This window comes from Meles meles, chromosome 5, assembly GCF_922984935.1.
Source record: "Meles meles chromosome 5, mMelMel3.1 paternal haplotype, whole genome shotgun sequence".
NCBI lineage: Eukaryota > Metazoa > Chordata > Mammalia > Carnivora > Mustelidae > Meles > Meles meles.
This window is the reverse complement of record NC_060070.1, coordinates 150,931,028-150,938,982: the sequence shown is the minus strand read 5'-3', so window position 1 is coordinate 150,938,982 and position 7,955 is coordinate 150,931,028.

Genomic DNA, 7,955 nt, shown 5'->3' with positions numbered 1-7,955 from the left:
AAACTGGTGGCTTACCACTAAAATCTCAAATGTTTCTCTTCTAGCAGACTATGTTCAGTTCTTCCATTTTTTAATGGATTCTAACAATCTTTACTTTTTAATTGGAGTATTTAGACCATAAACATTTAACATTAACCTTTACTTTTCTTCCCATACTACACTGGCTGGCATCTCCCAGACAATAGTGAACATAAATTGTGAGAATTAGCTTCTTACTTTATTCTTAATCTGGGAGAAGGGCATAGGTGGAAAAAGCTTTTAATAATTTATCATTAAATATATTGTTTCTTGATATACTACTACTGCATTTTAAATTATCATTATAAAAAAATAATTACATTTTACATGGATTATTAGGAGAAAATATTTTCCAGGAAAATAACATAGTCAACATCTCTTAATTTTGTTTCTATCTTTCTTTCACATTTTATATAACCTACATATGGGGCATATTATTGAAACTACATGTATTTTACATGGCATCTTAGTGACCTCTTTGCTTACATGTTGATCAACAGATGGCACTCTTGTGTTTTTGGTGTCTTACGTCCGTATGGTTTTGCCTTTAAGAAAGCGTAACTACTTTTTTGATCAATATTAAAAAGAATTGTAAATTTAATCTGTTCTTACGGGTGACTTCAAATGGCTAACAATGGCATTTACTTCCAGTCATTTTTAAATGTACTTATTCACACAATAAGCGTTTATTGAATAGCTTTTCTACGGCAGACACTAGGCTGGACCCTGGGGATATACCAATTATATTAAAGATAATTTATTTCCTATAAAAGTTTCCAGAAAGCTAAAACATGTAAAAAAAAATTATATCCTAGATGTTATAACAAGGTAGTAAAAAGTGCTAAAGCTGAGAAAAAAAAAATAGAGGAGCGTGCAATTCCCAGCAGAATCTGGATACTTCTGCAGAGTTGAAAACTTCTGAGTCATAATCTGAAGGAGAAGTGAAAGTTCACCAGGGGAAGAGGAGAGCCAGGAATTATATATAGTGAAAAGGCCAAGAGTCATTAAAAGTATTCCATGTTATGTGAATATAGTGAGGTTCCAGAACCAAGAGCATGGAATCCATGAGGAAGATCGGTTTCAAATAAATCTGGGACCAACATAGTGAGGCAACTAGCAGAACTCATATCTCCTTCCTCCCCTCTCCCTGCATATTTCCTATAAAGGATGTTTACATGGAGGGAAAATTCATAATCACCACTGAGCTGGGGCGCTGGGGGAAGGTGGAGAATCTGCTCGGTTTGCTTATCCCAAGCTAGGCTCTTCCCCTTGGCCCAGACAGCCTAACTTCAGGTCCTAGGGACCTGTTACCTACATATAGAACCTACCCCGAGGTGGATTCTGCCCCAAGGTGAACTAAAACCCTCCCCTGACTCTTAGTACAGCTAAATTCACTCACAGATGAGTCTCCCTTTCCAAGAGTCTCTTACCCCTAAGACTCCTCAACATCTTCAGCACCATTCAGGGTCACGGAGGTGCTGCCACGTCCTTAGCTCTATGCCTGATACAGCAATGCAGGGACAAGGAAGCCATCAGCCCTCGGATCAGACCCTTTTCTCTGGCCCCTATGACCATCCACCTGTTTTGAACTCCGCTGCCAAGAGATCTTTGGGGCCCAAGGGCACTTTGCAGTGAGATTTAAAAATACAACGAATCTACAAAACACCCAGCCTGTACCCTTTAAGAACTCATTGTCATGGAAGATGAAGAGGGTGAGGAACTGTTCCCGATTGAAAGAGACTGAAGAAACATGACAACTAAATGCAAGGTGTGATCCCAGACTGGGCAGAGGAGAGAATGTTAGGAGAGACATCCTTAAGACAGCTAGTGAAATTCAAACGTAGAGATAAAGTATTTAAGGATAGAGGATGATATCTGCAACTTAACCTCAAATTCTTCAGCAATTGTGTATAGAGACACAGATCTATAAATGGATATATGAGTGGAGAGAAAACAAATGTGGCATGGTATTAACAATTGGTGAACCTAGGTTTGGATATAGGAGAATTCTTTGTGTTTGTCTTGCAATTTTTCTGTCTGAAATTATTTCAGAAGAAGTTTTTAAAAACCACAGTTCCCATTGACCTTTGACACATATCACCAGGGTCCAGATTCAGTAGGGACTGTGTGCCTTCTAGGCTATGAGATAAAGGGATCCTGAGGAGGAGACAGGCTGCTTGGTTCCTCCCTTCAGGACTAGGGCTCTGGCTCTCTGTCTCTGTCTCTCCCCCACACACTCCTCTGTATATCAAATCTCACTATCACTCCCCTGATCTGGTCTACGACTCTCTCTGCCCCAATGGCTTTGTGTTGTGATGGGTTGCTTATATGTTTGTTTTGTTTGCTTGCTTATTTTTTGATCTTCTTCTCCCTCTGTAACTGAAAGGAGACCTTCCAGACCAGCCTGTTGTACTCTAATCCATCCAGAGCATGGATTGGGGGGGGGGGGGGGGGCTTTATCCTGTTTGGAGTTTTCTGATTATCCTGACCCCGTGCATTTATGTCTTTCAATGTATTTGAGAGTTTTTAGTCCATATGGATTCAAATTTTTTTTTTCCACTCTGTGCCATTTCTCCTGTATTTCTGAGGCTCTGATGACCCAAATGTTAGAGCTTTCCAAAATTGTCCTACAGGCTTGAAACAATGCATATTTATTTTTATCCAGCATCTGTAAATCTGAAATTGAGGCATGACTTAGCTGAGTTCCCTGCTTCAAGGTCTCACCTGAGTGCAGTCTAGATATTGACTGACTCTGAGGGCTCATCAAAAGCACGACTAGGGAAATAGCCGCTTCCAAGCTCACTCAGGTTATTACAAAAATCCAGTTCCTTACAGCTAGAGAACTGAAAGTTTAAATTTCTTGGTAGAGGTTGCCTGCAGTGTCTTCCCATATGGGGGATCCGAAACACAATCACTTGCTCCCTCAGAGCCTGCAAAGGAGAGACAGAGAGGCAAGCCTGTTAACAAGAGAGGCTAATATAACATAATATAATATGATCATGGAAATGCCGTCCCATTACCTTTGCCATATTCCATTGGTTAGAGGCAAATCACAAGTCCCATCCATACTCAAGGACATGAACAGAGACATGGACATGAGGAGACAGGGACCATGGAGGCATCTTTGTGTTTCTGTCTATTACATCATGAAGGAGGCTCTGTGGCCCCACGTGTCCAGGGTTCTGGGCCTTAGCAAGATGAAATCCTGAAGAAGTAGGGAGGTAAATACAGACTAAGGCTGGCAACTAGCATCTCAGTCAAGCTGCCTACAGGATCAGAGACCAGATTTGTGATGGCCGGAATATCATCGCAAGGTGGGCGACCTCGAATGCTACGATAAGACCTGGCGTGGTTCTGGAATGCAAACTTTAAAATGCAGGTGAAGGCAACATAAAAAAGTCCTAGACAGTGCAAGGCAAGCCCTGAGGGAGGGAGAGAAGAAAAAGAAGAGAGAGTCAGAGACAGACAAGTAAAAACACTGAAATACGGTTTGCACACCAAAATTTCAAAATTCGTGAAGTAACCTAAACCCAAAAGACAGTGATCAAACTCCACAAATGGCATGCGAATTTCTCCAGACAAAAATAATTTTAAAGTCAGACAAAGATAACTATGTTTAGGATGCTCAAAGAGATAAATGAAAGATTCACTTCTGCTTAAAGACACCAGGAAATGATGAAACTGAAATAGGTCAAATTAAATAAGAAAAATTGACCATTTTAAAAATTTAGAAATACGAGAAAAAATATAGGCCTTGAAAGACGAAACCTTATTGCTGAGATAAATCTTAGACTAAATATCATTCCCAGACTGAATTGTAGACAAAATATAGTGGAAGAGAGAATAAGAACATTTCTACACAAAGTAGCAGAGGGCTAATAGCTTCAGGATCAGCCTTGTTCTGGAAGCTTCACAGAAACTCGAAACTTTAGGCCCACCCCAGACCCGCCAAGATACTTAACACTTTCATAAATTCCCCCAGGTAATTCATATGCACACTAAATTTCAGATGTGCTGCCTTAGGGTAGTGGAAGAAAATTTTGAGGAATTTGCTCAGAATGCAGAAGAGTACCAAAAGACAAAAAAAAAAAAAAAAATACATGAAAATGCAAGTAAGAGCCAAAGCTAGACCAGGGATTGTATTTATCTGTAATAATAGGTCAATCCAGAGAGTAAAACAAAAGTATCTGGAGAGATAGTAGTTGAGAATTTTTTGGAATCAAGGACATGGATTTCTCAAATCACAAATCCACCACAAATCCTGAGCAGGATAAATACAGGAGGTTTATGCCTCTCTTTTGTTGTATTCTACTTTGTTGAGTGTTCCTTCCTGGTCCCATCTGTTGTTTGGATAAAAAGTTATTCCTTGCACAGATACTATGTCAGCTTTCCATGGTAGCTTTTAAGAGTCTCTCTTTATCTTAAAATTCTAGCAAAAACTGCTCTGTTCTTGGTGCCCTTGGGTTGGTCCCTCTCTGTCTCTTCTTGCCATCTGGGGCCTCAGGTCTTAAAGGCTGTGATTGGGTTGCAGGTCTAGGGAAAAGGTAAGAAAGAGGTTCCATAGCCTCTTTTCACCTCGGACAATGGGGGTGGAATCAGCCTTTTCTATACGGTGCATGCCACATCCAAGGTCGAGGTCCCAACTGAAGGCCTCTGGCCTTATAGAAATAATTCCTCTTTCCTTACTTGGAGAACCCCTGGGGACTTGAGGCAAATGCTGGCAACTGTTCAAATCCTTGGGGACCTTGATCTGGAAGTCTGTTTACCAACTTCTTTCTACCTGGGGGTCATTTTGCAGCCAAAATTGGGATTAAATCCTATGATGCAATGTGAAACTTCTGTGGTTCAGCCTTTGTCCTCATCACTGCTTGTCTGTCTCTGCCTCCTTCTTGGAAACAAAATTCTGGTGTCATTCTGTTAGTACCATTCTGAGTTTCTCACTTGGTAGTACTTTTCAGTTAGGGATATACATACTCTCGTTCATCAGACACAACCACCAGACGATAACTTCCTAAAAGTATAAACCTGATCATGCCTCACGCTGGCTTAAAACATTTTAATCATTCCTAGTCACTTTTTTTTCCCCCACTAGATTATGTTTAACCGCAGAGTGGATCTGGGTGTGTAACACAGGAAAGCCTGGCATGGATTCATTTTCACGTCTCTGCATTTTTTCTTGTAGAATTCACGCAATTTTTACTTTTGACTGGAATTGTTTAAAACGAATAAAAAGGGGCACCTGGGTGGCTCAGTCAGATAAGCATCTGCCTTTGGCTCAGGGCCCTGGGATGGAGCCCCTTGTCAGGTTCCTCGCTTAGTGGGGAGTCTGCTTCTCCCTCTCCCACTCCCCCCGCTTGTGCTCTCTCTGTCAAATAAATAAATAAATAAATAGATACACGTTCCTCAAAGTATTGCATAAAACTGGCACTTCAGAAAAATATTTTGTGTTTTTCCTGCCTTCTTCTGGGCAGACTAGGCAAAAAAAAAAAAAAAAAAAAAAAAAAGTCCCCATTTGTTTTATTTTTAACCATTTTTTTGGCTGCCCTGCCCATGCATTCCTATTTCTGTGTGTGCATACCTTTGTGTTGAGGGTGTACAGGAACAAGATACAATTAGTGCCCCTTGATATTACATAAAAGGCCTTGGTGACCTGGTCTTGCAGACTTCTCCCCCAGACATCCCACTGTTCCCCGACTTAGAGTATCTGATCCGGCTGCTTCGGGTTTTTCTAAAATCAAAATGGGTTTTTTCTTTTTCTTTTTCTGATTACAGAATAAATAAGTATTCTTTGTATAAAACTTTAAACAATATAGGTAAAGTCTAAGGAAGAAAATTAGGCTTATCCCTCTCCACCAAGCTATGTTCACCTCTTTCCATGTATGTGTGTGTGTGTACATGTATGCATAGAAATACATGCCTGTACATGTATATATACACGTACACATAGACAAACATATATACCTATATTTATGCACATATGAACACATGTAATTCTACAGGCGTAGGCTAGAAATGCTGATTTTTTTGTAGTTACCTTTTTGTGTAGTTTTACAGTTTTTTGTTTGTTTGTTTGTTTTTTTAACCAACTCATTAGTTACCCAAACCAGATAACCAAAGTTAACAGCCAGGTCTGACTCCCAGAATCTCATACAAACAAAAATTATACATAGATCCTGGTTTTTCATGTGTAAATATTTAGGAAAAAATGGGGTCCCTTTCTATGTAGCCTGCATCTGCTTTACTCAAATTCTATGACATTATACAAAAGCATCCAAGTCAAATGGTACAGAGGCAACTCATTCTTTCCAACTCCTGCTCACTGTTTCTTTCTTACATAAAGATGTATTGCAATCTGTTTAGTTAGTCTCCCGTTGATGGGCTTTTTTTTTTTTCTTTTAAAGATGTGGAAGCCCTCTTTTGGAGAGGTTTTTTTTAATTTTTTTAAAGATTTTATTTATTTGACAAACAGAGATCACAAGTAGGCAGAGAGGCAGGCAGAGAGCAAGGAGGCAGCATGCTCCCCGCTGAGCAGAGAGCCTGATGCAGGGCTCGATCCCAAGACCCTGGGATCATGACCTGAGCTAAAGGCAGAGGCTTTAACCCGCTGAGCCACCCAGGCTCCCAGTGTTGATGGGCTTTTAAGGTCATTCCAGTTTGCCTTCCAGTTTGCCTTTTCTTTTCTTTTTTAAGATTTTTTTTATTCATTTCACAGAGAGAGAGAGCACAAGTACAAGGAGCAGCAGGCAGAGGGAGAGATAGAAGCAGGCTCCCTGCTGTGCAGGGAGCTGGACATGGGACTCGATCCCAAGACTCTGGGATCATGACCTGAGCTGAGGGCAGAGGCTTAACCCACTGAGCTACCAGGCTCCCGACCCAGTTTCCCTTTTTTGAATTGGATTTCATTGAATTTATTTACTTATAAAGATTTTATTTATTTATTTGACAGACAGAGATCACAAGTAGGCAGAGAGGCAGAGAGAGAGAGAGGAGGAAGCAGGCTCCCTGCTGAGCAGAGAGCCTGATGCGGGGCTGGATCCCAGGACCCTGGGATCACAACCTGAGCCGAAGGCAGAGGCTTTAACCCACTGAGCCACCAAGGCACTCCTGAATATATTTAGTAATTCCGAGAGGATCAACATTTTTTTTTATAGTAAGTGCTCCCACCCAGCAATATAGTACATAGTTCCATTTATCCAGGACTTGTTTTATGTCCTTTAATAAAATTTTATTATTTTCTTTCTCTGAGTCACACTTCTCTTGCTCAAACGATTCTGAAAAATTTCACAGTTTTTGTTGCTAGAGAACATCAAAAATGCTTTTCTATTTCCTCTCCTGGCCAGTTATTTCTACAACTGGGGAAAGCAATTGATTAAAAAAAAAAAAAAACCTTTCCCATATTTGCAGTCAGTTCTCCAAATCCCCTTTGTGCCTTTGCACTTTAATCCCTGGTCGTGTTGAACGACTGCAATTCCCCACACCAAACCTCTGTGCCTTTGCTCTTTCCAGAAGGTCCTTCCCCTACATCACTGACTCACCCACACCACCTGTGAAGACTGACCACAGCCGTGCCTCCTCCTGGAAGCCTTCCCCTGACACTCTTGTGTTGGCGGGGTCCTCGGCCTCTCTCTCCTGGTATCTCTGTGCACACACGTCTTGTTTGTTTTCTTCACTTTTCACCCCAGTTCTCTGTCTGGGTATAGTCTCACTCAGTGGACTCTGACCTCCGTGGAGTCATGGGTCAGGTCTTAAACAAATAGATGTTCTCAGAAGCTAGCACCACATCTGGAATATAGTAAATTCTCAAAAAAGAGTTTGCATTGGCTCTGATTGGAAACAGCTAATGGCAGGCCAGAAAGACCTAATTTTCTAAGGACCTCTGATCTTTTTGGCTACATTACTCTTGATATTTACACGTAAGTTACAGATACTTGTTCTTT